Here is a 15,678-nt window from a genome sequence, read left to right on the forward strand (position 1 = left end):
CTGCTGCTGACACCTTGCTGGTGACTTCAGTGCTGCTTGCCTCTCTCTCCTCTCCACAAGCTCTGCTCCCTCCCAATCACCCCCCTCCTCTTCCTCTCCCCACCCCCATGACAGCACTGCAGCTGGCTCCAAAAATCTGTCAGCTTTGAGTTCCTACCCCTTGAAATTATAGGTGACGTTTTGCAAAATGGTGGAGGGCTGCTTAGTGTTATCTCCCTGTCACTCCGTGTTTGCCCCTTTTTAATATGTGGATGAACTTGGACAAATCCCACAAATTCCTCTGCTTTCCTCTTTTTGCCTTCCTATCTCATCTTTCTTCTTCAGCCCAAGTATAACAGCAAGAGTAAAAACTGTCCTTTCCCCAGGCTGTTAACCAGTCATTTAATCCTAAGCTTTGTTCACAGCACGAATCTAGAAATGACATGTGTACATATATGACATACGTGTGCAAACATGTGTATGTATGTGAAAATATTGCTCTTTCACATCAAGATTTTCATCTTGTTGTGGAAGGAGTGGAGAGCCTGGGAGGAAATCCATCTGGCAATGGGAGCAAATTGCAAGTTTTCAGTTCATTTTTTTTTTTTTTCAATCTTTACCCCACCTCTCGTCATTCAACTATGTATTTTCTCCTTAGTTAACAGAGTTCTGCTCTTGACAGGCACTAGATGGACCCATGTGGACCACATCTCTGCTTGATGTGAAATTAGCAGTTACAGGTGTATGCAAGCTGACAAGCCAGTTCTCATTTATTTGGGTAATCGTGTCCCTTCCTTACTCATACCACTGGAGGATGCCAGAGGATGTGTAGCATGGTCTGGTTTGAAGAGGCCTAGGCCACTAATGTCAAAGATGGGATGAACAGTTTGGAGTAGAGAAGTAAGGATGATATTTGAACTCGTTGCCCCATGGAGTGATTATCACAGCAGTGATAGCATGGGAAGCCAGCATCTGACAGTGATGGACAATATGTCAGAGCCATTGTTTTCTTAAATTTGGATATCACATTAAGAACCGAAGTCTTCCTTAGATAGACCCAGGAAAAACTTTGTCACGATGTTTGGGCTACATATAGAAAGCTTATACAAAAATACATAAGCTTTTGGCTTATACTCTAGCATAGGTAGTGAATGTAAAGTGAAGGTAAAACTTTGAAATAGTAGTTCCCTCCATGAAATTTGTGTCTTTTTAGTTACTAGTATTCAGTGCTAATTAAATAGACTTGAAAGTAATGTTTTAGACTGAGAATGTTTTAGGCTGAGAATAAATGAATAGTTTATTATATTAAAAATGTCACCTGGGGCTCTCTGACTTTGAAATTTTATATTTGGCCTATTTTTTTCAAGAAGAAAGATTACCATTGGCTATGCTTTGTGTGTTACACCTCCACAAAATAAGATTTTTCCTTTTTCTTTAGGAAAGAAATGTCACCCAGCCATCAGCAGCAACAATTTCAAGTGTGTGTCAGTGGAGGCAGGTCTATGGTCTATACCCTTTCCTCTATATAACGGGTAGGCAGAGATGGGTTTATTTTGCTATGCTTCTGTGATTGGAGCTGAAAGGACAAGTTTAACTGGAGGCGATCAGCACTGTTGTTCATGTTTCCAATAGGAGGTGCTTTGCCTCCCTGTATGACAGTGGGATTCACCCAGACTTTGAATACCAGGGTTCTCCTGGATTGTTGGGCTGCTGGTGGAGACTGGTTGGATTAAAAATAAATATTGCACTGGCTTTTTAGAGATAGTCCCTGATCTCTCCTATTGCAGACCACTGCATATCAAGGGCCAGAGGATTAATAGACAGTCCTAGGGGATTAATAGACAAGCTACTGTCAGCTGCGATACTGGAATGCAGGAGTGATGCCTTTCTCTGGAATGAAAACTCACAGCAAGCACCCTGCATATATTTTCCCCTTTCCTTCCAACTTTGTCTGTGTGTGAATGCCGAATTTGTGCCAATTCAGGTCACTGCACACAGCACATCAACAAAACAAAAACCCTAGGGAACTCAGTACAGCAGAGCAGTCCAGGATCCAGTAGCTGCTGCAGCAGGTGGGCAGTGTTAACTGGGCTTGGCTGTCTTCAGCTGTTTTGAACATTTGCTGGTAGAAGGAGATGATCAGAGGTCATGTCTGTGTCATAAGGCAGCACTGTTTCCGGTTGGGGATATTAGGCATTAATTAAGAGCAGGTGTTAGTTGTCTAGACAACTATTTGGGATAGCCAGAGAGAAGTGGGTTTTCAGGTGATTATTTGCAAAAAGTTGGAAATTAACCACTTAACAGCCTTCACTTTATTTATTTATTTTTTAATTTACTATGTTTAACCATGGAATATCACTTTTTTTTTCTTATAGTAAGTCAATGAATTATTTTATAAATACAGAGCATCATATTTAGATCTGTGATATGTGCATATGCTGTGATTCTCCTTCATGAAATGCAGATCAGAGCAGTACCTTGTAGGATTTCACTCTGTTTGAACTTTCAGAGAGAAACATTACCTCTCAGAATGATCTCATCCTCTCAAACACCTTGTAAGTCCTCACAACTTCTCAGCAGTGATGTATGTCTTTGTATATGTGTAAAAGTATAGCTATATCTGGGTAGCTGCATACAAATATGTGTACGTGTACCTATACTTTGCCCTGGAAGAGACTACTTGGCCTGCTGTTTTGACCATCATACGGTAATTTCTGTGTTCCTGCATTTTACTTTGTTCAATCTGTTAGCCTATGTGGTACCTGAAGACAGATTTCTTTGGAATCTGATCCCATTATGCCTTAGTAGGTAACGGTAAAAAGTAAGAAAAGTATTAAAAATATTAGAAGCAAAAGAAGCAAAAAAAATTCCCCAGAAAACAATCCTTGGAGGGATAAGAATATGTTCAACTAGTAGTCTTGGTGGTATGGTAAGGGGGTGGATGAAATGTCCTTCTGAACCTCCTTCCATTCCTATATCTTTATGGGACTCTGAATCAGCATCTACACAACTTTTAAGTAGAAGTGCTGATTTGAAAGACATTTTCTCCCTTCTGACCCATTGCTTCACCCACTTTTAAAGACAGGCACATGGCTGATGCTCTAGTCACCCTATTGCCTGTTATACATGCTGTGGTATACTCCCTGTGGTTTTGTTGACACAGACTGAACTCACCTGACTCACAGATAACACAGGTAGAGGAACAAAGCGTCACCTGCATTACACCAAGGAATGGCTGCTATTGATCTGTATCACTTTCTGATGTAGAAATAAGTTGTAAAACACACTTTCTAATAGGTTATATTAATGATAGTGCTCTGGATTCACATCATCTTAAATTCAATTCTCCATTGGTGGTATTTACATGCAGTCTTCACATCCTCTTTAAATAAATTCATAAGAGACATGTGAATCCTTTGGTATGAAAGGTGGTTTATGAGTACAGTGCTTGGTTCTGATTTTCTGCTGTCTTAACTTATTCAGGGCTTCTATCCCATCAAAGGATCTCACCACTTTCCATATCAGGAGGAAGGGGGAAATGCAGGCCATAAGATTTTTCCTGCTCAATGAGCTAGAGATTGTTGTCCTGTTGGCATGAATCTGAGCTCACTGGATGGAGGCCACCAGGAAATCCATTTGATGCTTATTGTTGAATTTATGAGGGGTTAGTAACTCATCTGGGTAGAAACAAAATCTTACACTATGGTTGGGAGGCACTGGAATTCGCTCGTTTGGATTTTTGGATTTGTGTCTTCTAACCTTAGATGTTCGAAAGACTGATGTCTCAGTCGAGCCTCGTCATTACAGGTTGCCTTTACACTGCCTAGCTAGAATACACTTCCCACGGTGCAATAATACACTTTAAAGCTGCTACCAAAGACCAGAAGCTACAATAATAACATGGTTGTGAGAGCAGGAGAGAGCACCAATATTCTGGGACCCTCTACTAGGTTCAAGTTAGGGTCTCCATGGAAGAGGCTGAGGCTTCTAAATCAGGTGCTTTCTCAGTGGGAATTGCCTTCAGTTTGGGCATCCTGGCAGAAAGTCTCGGAAGCCTTGGAGACCTCTGTATAGTGGGAGAGCATTTTTGAGATGCGTCACTCAAAGCTTGCCCTGTGCTCTGTCACTACAGCTGTTGGTCTCTGTAGAAGATGCGATACCAGGGAAAACACGTATCTGAGCTGGGCAGGCATGGCACTTCCCTAATCAGGTTCCTATTTGTTTTCTTCTTCTGCACCATATATTAATACCACATAAATATATTTCATTTTCCCCGAATATTCAAACACCTGAACTACACCTCAACTATATGAAAGCTGATGGAGGATTAAAAAAATATGTATTTTCTTAATTGAGACCAACTTTTATTACAGTTTTTTAGCAACAAATGTGAAATTTTGATTTGTAACTAAGGATCATGCTCACTTTTTTTTTTTTTTCCAGAAGGACTTAAGAATATGTTCAACATGCTGTACATTTTCAGATTCTTTGTTGAAAAAAGGCTTTCATCTCATTTTTCTTTCTTTCTTTCTTTCTTTCTTTCTTTCTTTCTTTCTTTCTTTCTTTCTTTCTTTCTTTCTTTCTTTCTTTCTTTCTTTTTTCCCTTCCCTTTCACCCTTCCTCATCCTTTTCTCATCTGCTACTTCTAATCTAGGCTTGCCTTGTATAAATAAATCCTAAATTGACGTCATTTGTCTGTGGTATGGAACGCTGTTTATGTTGAATCAGTTTTGCTGTTTTGTTAGCATGGAAGGCAACCTGAATTGTCCAGGTGCAGAAGCCTGAAGCTTAGTGGCTTGAAATGAACATGTAGATTGATCCAGTCAAATTCTTACATTAATTAACTGTACTTCTTAACTGTTCTCCTTCTTCTCTGTCTCCCCTCCACTCCCCCTTGTCCCCAGCTCCTTTGTAAATGAAATCATAATCTTGATTCATGTTGCATAGCTTTGTTTTTGGTCTGACACAGAACTGAAGTGGGTTTTGCTTGGCAAAGCAAGGTATTGCAAAGGTTGCCGGAAACACTGTGTGATTGCTATGAGATTTTTTCCCTCTCTTTTGTTTCTTGCCCTTACTGATGAAATCAACATAGATCTGTAAATGAGGTGTGTCTAATTTGAACTACTGAGTGCTTTATAGGTGATAAATTTGCTGTAATTATTTCCTGAAGATATTTGTTTTCTTTTCCCCACTTATGCTGAGAGTTGTGCTATTATTCTTCTATAGAAAGACCATTTTAAAAGTCTACTTTCAGCTGAAACAGCTCTAGTCTTTACTAAACTATATATTTGTTTAAGAGACTTCTACAGAAAAAGAAATAAGAAAAATAACCTCTGAAAATACAGGTCTTCAATAAGAACTTGATTGTTTGAGCTCAATTAAAAGCTTTGCCACTAATTTCCTCTGTTTATTTGTGAAATGGTAGAAAATATAAAAACACTCCTTTTGTCTTATTTTTTGATGCTGGCCTTTCTGCATAGCAGATTCAGCATACGACTGAGTGTCACTTAAGGGTCCCTTTACAGTGCCAGAATAGTTATACATTTATATGTATACATAAGAATCAAGCCTTTAATCTCTCAGTGCCTTGATCTGTAAGGACCATGATAATACTTGCTTTGTCTCTAAGCTCTTTGATGCAGCATGGTTCCAAACCCCATTGCTTTTGGGAGGGTCTTGCCGAGTGAGGACCTTGTTCTTTGTTGGACCTACTACAACATTTACTATTTACTCAGACACAGCATATGTCTAAACTATAACTGACGTGGCAAAACCATGCACTTGCCTGCTAGGTAGGGCTAGAACAACTCCTCTGCCATTCAGTGTTCAGAAATGAATGGGTCCCTCTTAGAAAATGGCTATTCAATATTATATATTATTGATGTAGTTTGGGTTGTTGCCCCTGGCTAATTTTCTGAAAGCTGTTCAAGCCCTGATCTGACAGTAGAACAATTAGCATCTTTTTTGACTTTTCTGTGACACTCATATTTCACAACAGCAAAGCGTTTGCTTTCAACCCTTTTGCATTTGTGGACATAGTGAGGATTCCTAAAGCTGAAGCATATCCTAAGCAGAAAATTCCTCTGATAAACTGGATCTTTTTGTTCACAAGAATCAGAAGCAGAAACCGCATTTAACTTTCTACAGAATTTACAAGATAAAGGATGCCCAGTGGAGAAATGAAGGGCTGGTTCTTAGGGGTTGCCATCATTACAAAATAAGAGTAAAGATAATAATAATGAAAACATTCTGCACTCATCTCTTGTAAGTTAGACTAATAGGGTGGGATTCATCTCTCAGAGAGGAAAGACCTGATCTCTTGTGTGGTTCTAGGTACCTTCCATGATCAGTGAGGCTGGTGGGAACAACTTGGTGCAGTGATGGGACATTAACAAATAGCCCTTCTATGTGAATTTTAGATGTTGATAAGATTTGGTGAATTAAATTCCACTCTATTGTGTAATTCCCTGAGGTGCCTTCATGAAGACCAGTTACCTGCCCTCCTTAGGGTGGTTTGATACTATCAGCCTCAAAAGACCTTGGATGGTTTCTCAGCCAGGTTTTATTCTGCCTCCCCATAACCCAGTCCTCATTTAATTGAGAAATATGTGAGGGGTCAGTCCACCAGCTATCTTGCAGTCCTTCTCTGTGTCATTGTGCTTAATCTTAGGGTATATCTTAATCATAATTGCACAGATTCATACAAGGAAAGATAGTGTTTGTACATAGGTTAGCATAGTGGCTGGATCTTGAAATTAGTTCAGTAACACAATGCTGCTGAAATGCATGGGAAGTAGTCACTCAAAGATGGAAAAATCACAAGCTTAGTTTAACTTTTTCTTGTATTTTTTTTTCCATTTTACCTAAATATCAGAATATGAAACAATAGTTAAAATGTATCAAATAATGGAAAAGCAGCTAAATAGAAGTTATATTTTGGTTTCCTATGCCTTTTGATGCAGAAATTAGGATGTCAATTTGGGGAATAAGGGAAGGAAAGAGATAAATTTTTCAATGAACTTTCACCACCTCAAACTGCATTTTTTTGGAGTAGTTGGGATCATGTGACACAGCTGGAAGTTATGGTGGTGAGGAAGATGCTAAACATCGCTTTGTTATGCAGATGATAGAAATTTGGCCTGTGGACATGGCCAAATTCCCTGTAGCCTGATGCAAAACCCAAATGACGGTATGTTAAAACAGACTTGGAAACTATTTGGCCACAGACAAATTTACATCTCCCTGGGTTAACGACACAAGGGAGAACAGTCTCATCCTGTTGCCCCAGCTTTCTGACTACTTGTGATTTACCTTCCTCGCTGGGATGTTATCAAGCCAGCCCAAACTCCTCCCAGATTCCTGCCGACTGCGGTCCCTTTTCTTCTGGTGCTTAGCAGCTTTTCTGGAGAGTGTCTCGGTGGGACAGTCTTTGTGCTGTAAGATGATCCAGCCGTCAGGCAGGAGGTTTGAGCATGCCTGAAGAATTTGGGAGAAGGGTTTCTAAACTTCTCCATGCATAAGCCATGTGAGCATATGGTCATAAATCCTATAAGCTTGGGCACTTAGTGGTGATACAATACCACTTGATGGACTCCTCTGGATAATGCTGCTGTAATGTACGTTGGATGCAGCAGGGAGAGACTGGAGCCTCAGGGTCGGCTCTACAGGCTTTGCTGTCTTAGGCAATGTGGCAAATATCCACCGTACACACAGACAGCTCCAGAATGCAGCAATACCTCTGGGCAACTGCTTATTGAACACCCCAACAGAGATATAATGCTCTGAAATGCCTGCCCAGAGGAGTTTTCAGGAGTCCTGATTTCCTCGCAGTGCAGCCGAGAGCTTTCCAATTCCCTCCCTCCCATCCCCTGGCTGAAGGCAGAGAGCATTTGTTTTGTCATCTCATGAGTTGTGCTTCAGGGAAGAGACATCTAGCTTCTGGTTTTTGAGCCGGGTGCTGTGTATCCTTCATGAGCATCATGGCCCCAGAATACCAGCCCTTGTGCCAACAAGAAGATATTACTAAGGATTGTTCTGATTTGCTTCTATCTCATTACAAGCTGATCACGGTGATTCCTACTGGGGATTTCTGAGTAAGACCACCCCCTTCCTCCCCTCTCATATGTCCTGGGGATGAAGGAGCTAATCCTTTACATTAACCAGCCCATTAACTATTGTGCCTGTAAAAACACCCAGCCTGTCACAATTACTCCTGGCTCTGTTCCCTTCTGCCCATCAACTTGATCGAAGATAATGTGTAACAGGATAGCACAGCGCTGCGTGCTGTTGACACTAGGAAGAAAGATCCCAGGGCTGAAGTGCCACTCAGGTTACAGATGAGCTGGAAAATCCACCCACTCATGAGGGTGGTGACAGCTTTGTATACAAACTCCTGCTGCCTGTGATACTGAGATTGACGAGGTTGAAATTCTGCAAGTGCTTGACGGGCAGGACTTTGACGAGAGCCAACAGGGAGAGGGGCTGGGTGGATGTCGCTGGAGGTCAGCTGGGTCATCTGTTTTTTAAACCTTGATGCTGTAGCGTAAGTGGAATAAGTTATCGGCTTAAGATAAATCAAACAAGGATATCTGCTTACCATGCACCTCATCCTTTTTTTTCAGTCAGCACAAAGGGCAGACTGAGAAGTTAACGTACAACTACTTTGTAGTGGCCACGGGTTGTGCGCATCACGATGTGGTTAGATGAATTTCTGCAAGCCATGACTGAGACGCCTGGCAGTCTGCTGCAGGAGCTAGGGCATTGAAGCCAAACCACTTGGCATCAGCCAAGTCATGCCCAGGAGCCCTACCCTGTCTTCTTGATTCTTACTCTGGGGTTACATACATGATTGAGTTGTCTCATATTGATACTTTTATAAATGCTTAAGTGCAGGACTCGAATATTGACATTTCTTTCTCTCTCCCCTCCTCCTCTTTACTTTGCTCCAGAAAGTGCCTTTTTCATGGGAAAAGGTTAAAATGTCAACTTCCAACCTGAGGTGCCTCAGCCCAAGGCAGAACATTTCAATTTTATCAGCTGGCACAGAAAGGTCTGTTTCAAATCTTTTTTTGACAGCATATTAAGCTGCATTTCTACCTCAGATTGGAATTGGTCTCCCCATTGGGCCATCCCCTTTCTCTAGAAATGAAAGTGCTTTTCTCCACCTAAAAACCAAGTAAAACAGGTGAGTATGTGAATCACTGAGGCATGAACTTGACTCAGAAGAGAGAAAGAGGGATTAGGATTTTCAGAATATACCAACAAAGGAAGAGTTAAATTCTCACTTGATGTGAAAACTGGCATTGCAGCTAGCTTTACTGAACTGAAATGCAATGTTACATCTTCAGGATTAATAAAATATTTTGTTTTAAGTAAAAGCAAGCTTTTTAGAATTAATGTTCTGTGAAAAGTTCAAAATGTCCCCTATTTCAGCTTGGAATAAAACAACTTCAGGAAAGCCAGGACTTTCTTGAAGGACAGAAATACTGCAGTGCACTTAACTTTAACATTTATATGACAGCTGACAAAGCATGACTTTAATGTTGGCTGGGATTATCCATGAAATTGTAGCAGTAATATAAAAAAAAAAAAAAAGGCTTCTGAAGTACTCTGGGCTGAGGTTGCTTTCCTGGGAGGGATGAAATATGCTGGGATTAGGTGTAATTTTTAGAGTATAAACTCACAGAAAAAGATTATCCATATTTGGATGGAAGAAGTCCACCCAAACTGCCTTTACATTTTTTTCATGCATGGCCATTCATAGATGGTAATGTGTAACACAGCACCTCTTACTAATGCAGAGTGAATTGGGCAACAGAAAATTATTTGTCACTGGGTTTCTGGGGACTCTGCACCATCTCTGAAGGGTCATTCCATGATCTGTGCATTTCCATTCCTTTTTGGAGTCCCCCAAATATTTGAGACCTCTTTCTTATTGCTGCTATCCTTTTGAACTCCAAGTATACTGAGATTAAAGGAAGTGCTACAAACACAGTCATAATGCCAGCACAGAAGATGTTAATGGTTTCACTATGAATGAACAGTCATAATAATAATAATTCTTGGACTGAAACAGGTTGAAAGGTAGGGTTCAGCAGGCCAGAGTGAGTTTATAGTGTCAGGAATGCTGCTTGGCCTCAGAGAGGTTATTCTGCCAAAAATAGCTCTCCCCATCTCTGGGGTAAGATTAGGGGGAATATAAAATTCAGAGCACATTTTTTAAAGAACTGCTCAGCACTTATGTGTTCTGGTCAACAATGCCTTACTCAACAATGGCAGGTCCAAATGTCTGAGACTGTGGAGTCTAAATGAAATTCTGTGTTCTATACCTAAACAAGATGAATAACCAGCAGTCCTGGATTGGTGGTATCTTTTTTTCACAGCTCTCTCTGTTCATAGTAGGAAGGTATGTTCCAGCTGAAAACCTTCAGGAGCATTTGTGAATAAAGCAACAAAAGCAGTGAGAAAACCTAATAACCTGACATAGATAAGCAACCCTGTGAATATTAAGGAAAAATATGATTATATAACCTCATCTTAGTTTTAGCACTTTTGGAAGCCTGTAGGAAATGACACTGGGTTACCTTCTATTGAGCTAGCACACTCAGACTTAAATAAGAGTATGGAGACTGTTGTGACTCCAAGATATGACAGATGGGATAGAATTTATTTTGAGATCTAAGCTTCTCCAAATCTCAGAAATGGCTTTGTATACCCTAGTTAATATCTATATTATTTTTTTAGTGATGCATATACAAACAGAAGGGAATGTCAGTGAGCGTATGACTACCTAAAACAAGATGTCTCGGTTTTGTTACTCTTAACTTTATGTCAAGAGCAGGAACCCTGTTTTCTTGCTCCTGTCCCATCACCCATGAACAGCTAATGGTTCATGACAGAATGCCAAACACTTCTCTTCAACATTTTGGCTGCCAACCAGCTGCTCAAGTGAAGTATAGTTTAAGACAAGCACAAACTTGCTAGTATTGTTTTATGCTCAAAGAAGGGCTTGCCTACCAAGGAACTTGTCTTATTTGCTTTTCTGTATTTGTATTTTTCCCTAGATCTGTGTCTCCAATCTAATAAAACCCACTGACTTACCCTGCAATCTTTACTGATTGCCCTGTTGCTGTGAGGTTGTGTTTCCCAAAACAGGCAGAGATGTTGCAATACACCATGATGAAACATCTGGAAATTGAAAAGCAACTACTGCAGGTGAGATGCACCTTGCTTCCCTCTCTATTGGGTGTGGGGAGAATTAAGCTCCTAGAATGAATATCACAAAGCCAGAATTACAGGTGATAACTACTCTAATCAGAGGGAAACACTAAGAGGAGAGATGTAGGGAGTTTGGTGCTGTTTCAGGGCTGTAAATAGGAGTTTTGGGGGAGCTATTTGCAAAGGATATTTATATTTTATTTTAAATACCAGAAACAACTAAACACTGGGTTATACATCCAGAATCTGCTAAGCTGTCTGTTTTTCCGGACCCATAAATCTTGCAAACTTGATGTAACATTAGCAGGAGAGATGAGAAGCATTCACTTTCAGGCTACAGCTTCATTTTTAGGGTGCCTTTCAAGCTTCTGCACTGATTAGTTCAAAAGTTTGACATTATTTGTAGGAACTTGTTGACCACTGTGGTGGTCTTTGAAAAGAGTTTATTCCAAGTGTGTTGGATGATATCTGTGGGGTACTGCTGCAGAATTAAGTACCAACATGTCTCTTTTCTTGTCATAAGGAGGAAAATAGGTGTTGATCACCCTGTTATTATTTACTTTATCATTTGTTGTTTGCAATTCTGGTGAGCTAAGGAACAATGGGTAGTGCAGACGTAGGTAATAAAACCAATTTAGCTCCAGAGATCCCAGTGTGCAAAAAGAGAAGGATGAGCATGTCTGTATGTTTGTGTGTGATGTGGGAATGGATTTGGAAAAGAGAAGTAACACTGAAAGCAGTAGCATTGCATTACAAGCCCTTCAGCCTGGAGACTGTAGAAACATGGAACCTTTTGCTTCTCAGCTGCTGGAATTTAACTTTATTGTTATTCATTTCTATTCCTTTAATAAGGAATCCTGAGTTGAACTCCTTGCATGCTTACTGCACTCTGCCTTTGGCTGGCTTACTCAGGCTTTCCCTTGTAAACTCTGGAGTGAATCATTTAATCTGCTGGACCGGAGTTAGAGAAACCCTGGAGCAGCTCATTCATTCACTGGCGAGGCTGCACTTCTGCTCTGCAGTGGCTGGGACAGCCTATGCTTGCTCCTTGACTCAGTAAGCTATCTGTTTCACTGGCTGGTTCGAGCTGCTTGCTCCCTGCATTCTTTTGGTCACAGGGGCGTAGGAAACGATCTTACCGCTCAACTTATATAATGAAATGTCCTGGCAAAGCCAACCGTGATTTTGTCGTTAAACTTCGATGTCTCCTCTCTCAGCCCTCCCCTCCTCCCCTCTCCTGCCTCGAGTTTGTGCTTGTAAAACCAGCAGTGAGTCTGCCACAGAAATCATTAATCCAGCAAGGTAGGGAGGTCTGTACGCATACGTTGCTGACACGGGCTTTCATCGGTGTGTTTGTATGGCTTTGCTAGCCTGGGTTTTCCCCTTAAGGGCTTGGGAATGAGTGGTGGTGGACCCAGGCAAAGACTTGGCCTGCCAAAATGCAGAGCTTTGTGGTTCCAGTAACCACTGGCTCCGAGTGAAGACAGAAAGCCAGGGGGGAGGAAGGAATTTCCACCGCAGCACTATGTTGGTTTTGTGATTCAATACAATCAGCGTGTGTTTTTTAACTAATTTATTTATTTATCTGTCTAGAAAGAAAATGGAGGCAGTTGTCCTACAAGGGAAAGAAGCTTTGCTCTGCAGAGCTGAGGAAAAACTGCACTGAGGCTCCAACCTGCCACGGCAGGAAACGGACAATTGGGAAACCCATGGCATGACTGCTGCTGAGCTTAGGATTGCTCAAAAAATGCATTCCACTTGTATAGTAGAGCCAACAAAGCCATGGGGTTAAGGAACAGGTAGGCTCCTTTTTCTCTAAAGCCAAGGTGCTGGTGATGGATCCATATAAAAAAAGCTATGGAAAAACTGTTGCCTCACATTACTTTAATCCTCCATAGTTAGTGCACAGTAACTTGAGTTTTGGGGTGGTTTAAACCATCTAGAACATCACCTTATGGTGGCTTTACAGGACAAACAGGATTATTTTCTACTAGTGCATTCACTTGTGGCTGGAAGCTTTCTGAAACTTTCTGAACATATTGTTTCTGTCTTGAAAATACATTTTTTTTTCCACAAATAAAACTTTTGGAAAAAAAAAAAAGAAGTGGGTTGTAGCAGGTTGCAATTTGCAAACATATGTGTGAATCTGTGCATATGCAAATGTAGCATTTTGTAGGATGGAAATGTTCTGTCTTAATCTTGTCAGAAAAGAGAACTACCAGTTTTCACACTGCCGTGACCTTTTCTTTTGGAGATCGCTTTCTATGTCATAATAGTCATTATAACATTTTAAATTATTATAGTAGATTATGTCTATTTTTTACATTTGAAAACTTTTGATTTTAATCCAAATTGTTATGCCCTCTCCCACCAAAAATAAAGCATTTTTTAGATTATTTTGATACAATTGGCAATGATTTCCTTTTTGAACATTATGAACTATTTTATATGTAAAAGTTCATGTTTTCATGCAGATGTAGAAACATCTCAGATGCAGACAAGATTTATGCCACTTTTCTGCTTATGGTGACCATCAAAACCTCATTAACCGTTGGGTGGAAATTACACCGCATGACCTAAGAATGTGTACTTTTGCCATGTGTGCGTAATAGAAGCCTTATGTAAGAAAAGTGGACAGTGAGGTGGGTTGGGAACTGGCTGGATGGCAGAGCTCAGAGTGTTGTGCTCAGCGGCACAGCCCAGTTGGAGGCCTGTAGCTAGTGGTGTGGAGGGGATCTTATCAATGTGTATCGATATCCGAAGGGTGGGTATCAAGAGGATGGGCCAGACTCTTTTCAGTGGAGCCCAGTGCCAGGGCGAGAGGCAATGGGCACAAACTGGAACATAGGAAACTCCAGCTGAATATAAGAAAATACTTTACTCTGAGGGTTACAGAGCACTGGAACAGGTTGCTCAGAGAGGCTGTGGAGTCTCCTCTGGAGATATTCACAACCCGTCTGGATACGATCCTGTACAACCTGCTCTACGTGACTCTGCTTGGCAGGGGGCTTGGGCTAGATGATCTCCAGAGGTACCTTCCAACCTCAACGATTCTGTGGTTCAGTGATTCTGTAAATACTGCTGTTATCGAACCTATGAGGTCTTTCAGCAGCATAAGGTAGTAGATTCAAGGCTAGAAACTAATTAATTCTACAGATAAAATATTCAGTAGAGAGTAAGATTTTACTCAATGATACAACACTACGTAGAGAGGATCCACAAACTAAGGTCAAAAGGTATGGAGAAGGAGAAGAGCTACACAGAGTTGTGGAATATGGAAATCTTAGTCTACTTAAGGGACCAGAAGCAAGAGGATATTCTAAACATGACTTGCTGCCTGGGTGGACTTCTTCTGCATTGTATCAGAAAGACACCTGAATAAGGACTTTGTTTCAGTGAGGGATTGTGAGAGTGAATAAACTGAAAACTACCTTCCATGTGATCATGTCTGAATGCAATTTTGTGTCTTTTGAGATATTCCATGCTGTGGAAAAAAGGATCAGTGTCTGATGACTCTGGAGCGTTGCATCATGTATCTTATGGAAAAGAGATGTCTTAGGAAAGAGATAATTAACTAGCAAGCAAATAGACAAAGAAAGAATAATGCAGAATAAGAGCAGAGGTGACTTTTTGAAGAGATGGAAAGATAAGAGAAGTAATAAATCAGGACATGAGAATAATGTTCTTGGTAAGTCTCTATATGGAGTGGAGTTGAAATAGTCATAAGCATTCCAGCTTCAGCAATTGCTGAAATGCAACTTTAGCTGAAATGCAAGCTTAGCTGAAATACTGAAACTTCCCAGAGCACATTACAGTAATGATAAAGACTAAAGAGGACAGGGAAGTTCAGGCTCAAGCCTGTCATGTGTTTGACACTGCCTCACTGGTATGACTCAAGCCAGTGCTAATAACCTGCTTGATGTGAGGCTGAACCCAACCTGCTTAGGGCTCTCGAGGAGAGTTTAAATATCTCATATGATCTCCTGAGAAGACACTGCAGAAACTCACCCTTTTTTCTTGGCCAGCAGATACAGGAAAACAGCTCTTAATAACATCTCTGATGAATGATGGTTACTCCTTTTACTGAGAATTTCTGTCTAAGACACAAATGCAGAATTTTTGCAAGCAAATATAATCCCATCTAACGTGCTCCATTATTGCTCACGGTACATTACTACTCATGAGGAGAGACTTTGACGATGAAAGCTCCCATAAAAAGCTACATTATGGGCAGATTAGTGACTGGTATAAACTGAAATCTCCAGAGATGCTGATTCACTCAGGCTGAGGATATATCCATCTATTTTCTGCTTGGAAAATTAGACAAATAGCAATGTACATGAAGGCCCAACCTTGTCTGGAAATGCCATCTGGTAAAGGTAGAGAAGCGCACATGGCAATAGCTGAGTGGGTGATCACAACCACACAGTGATTACCAAAGGGAAAAAGGTGGCCTTCCCTTCACAAGGATCTTCTGCTGAG

General features: G+C 40.8%; 1 long non-coding RNA gene across 2 annotated transcripts; it reads left to right on the forward strand.

The window, feature by feature from the left end:
- The first annotated feature begins 444 nt into the window (after window positions 1–444).
- Window positions 445–15,400, forward strand: LOC310894514. 2 transcript variants are annotated; one of them, XR_014579977.1, is made up of 5 exons: window positions 445–879; window positions 1,418–1,511; window positions 11,043–11,193; window positions 12,049–12,252; window positions 12,790–15,400. It is a non-coding gene; the product is annotated as an uncharacterized lncRNA (long non-coding RNA). The 2 variants fall into 2 exon arrangements; XR_014579978.1 differs by lacking the exon at window positions 1,418–1,511.
- Window positions 15,401–15,678: the final 278 nt, after the last annotated feature.

Source organism: Anser anser (genome assembly GCF_964211835.1).
Source record: "Anser anser genome assembly, chromosome: 2".
Classification (NCBI taxonomy): Eukaryota; Metazoa; Chordata; class Aves; order Anseriformes; family Anatidae; genus Anser; species Anser anser.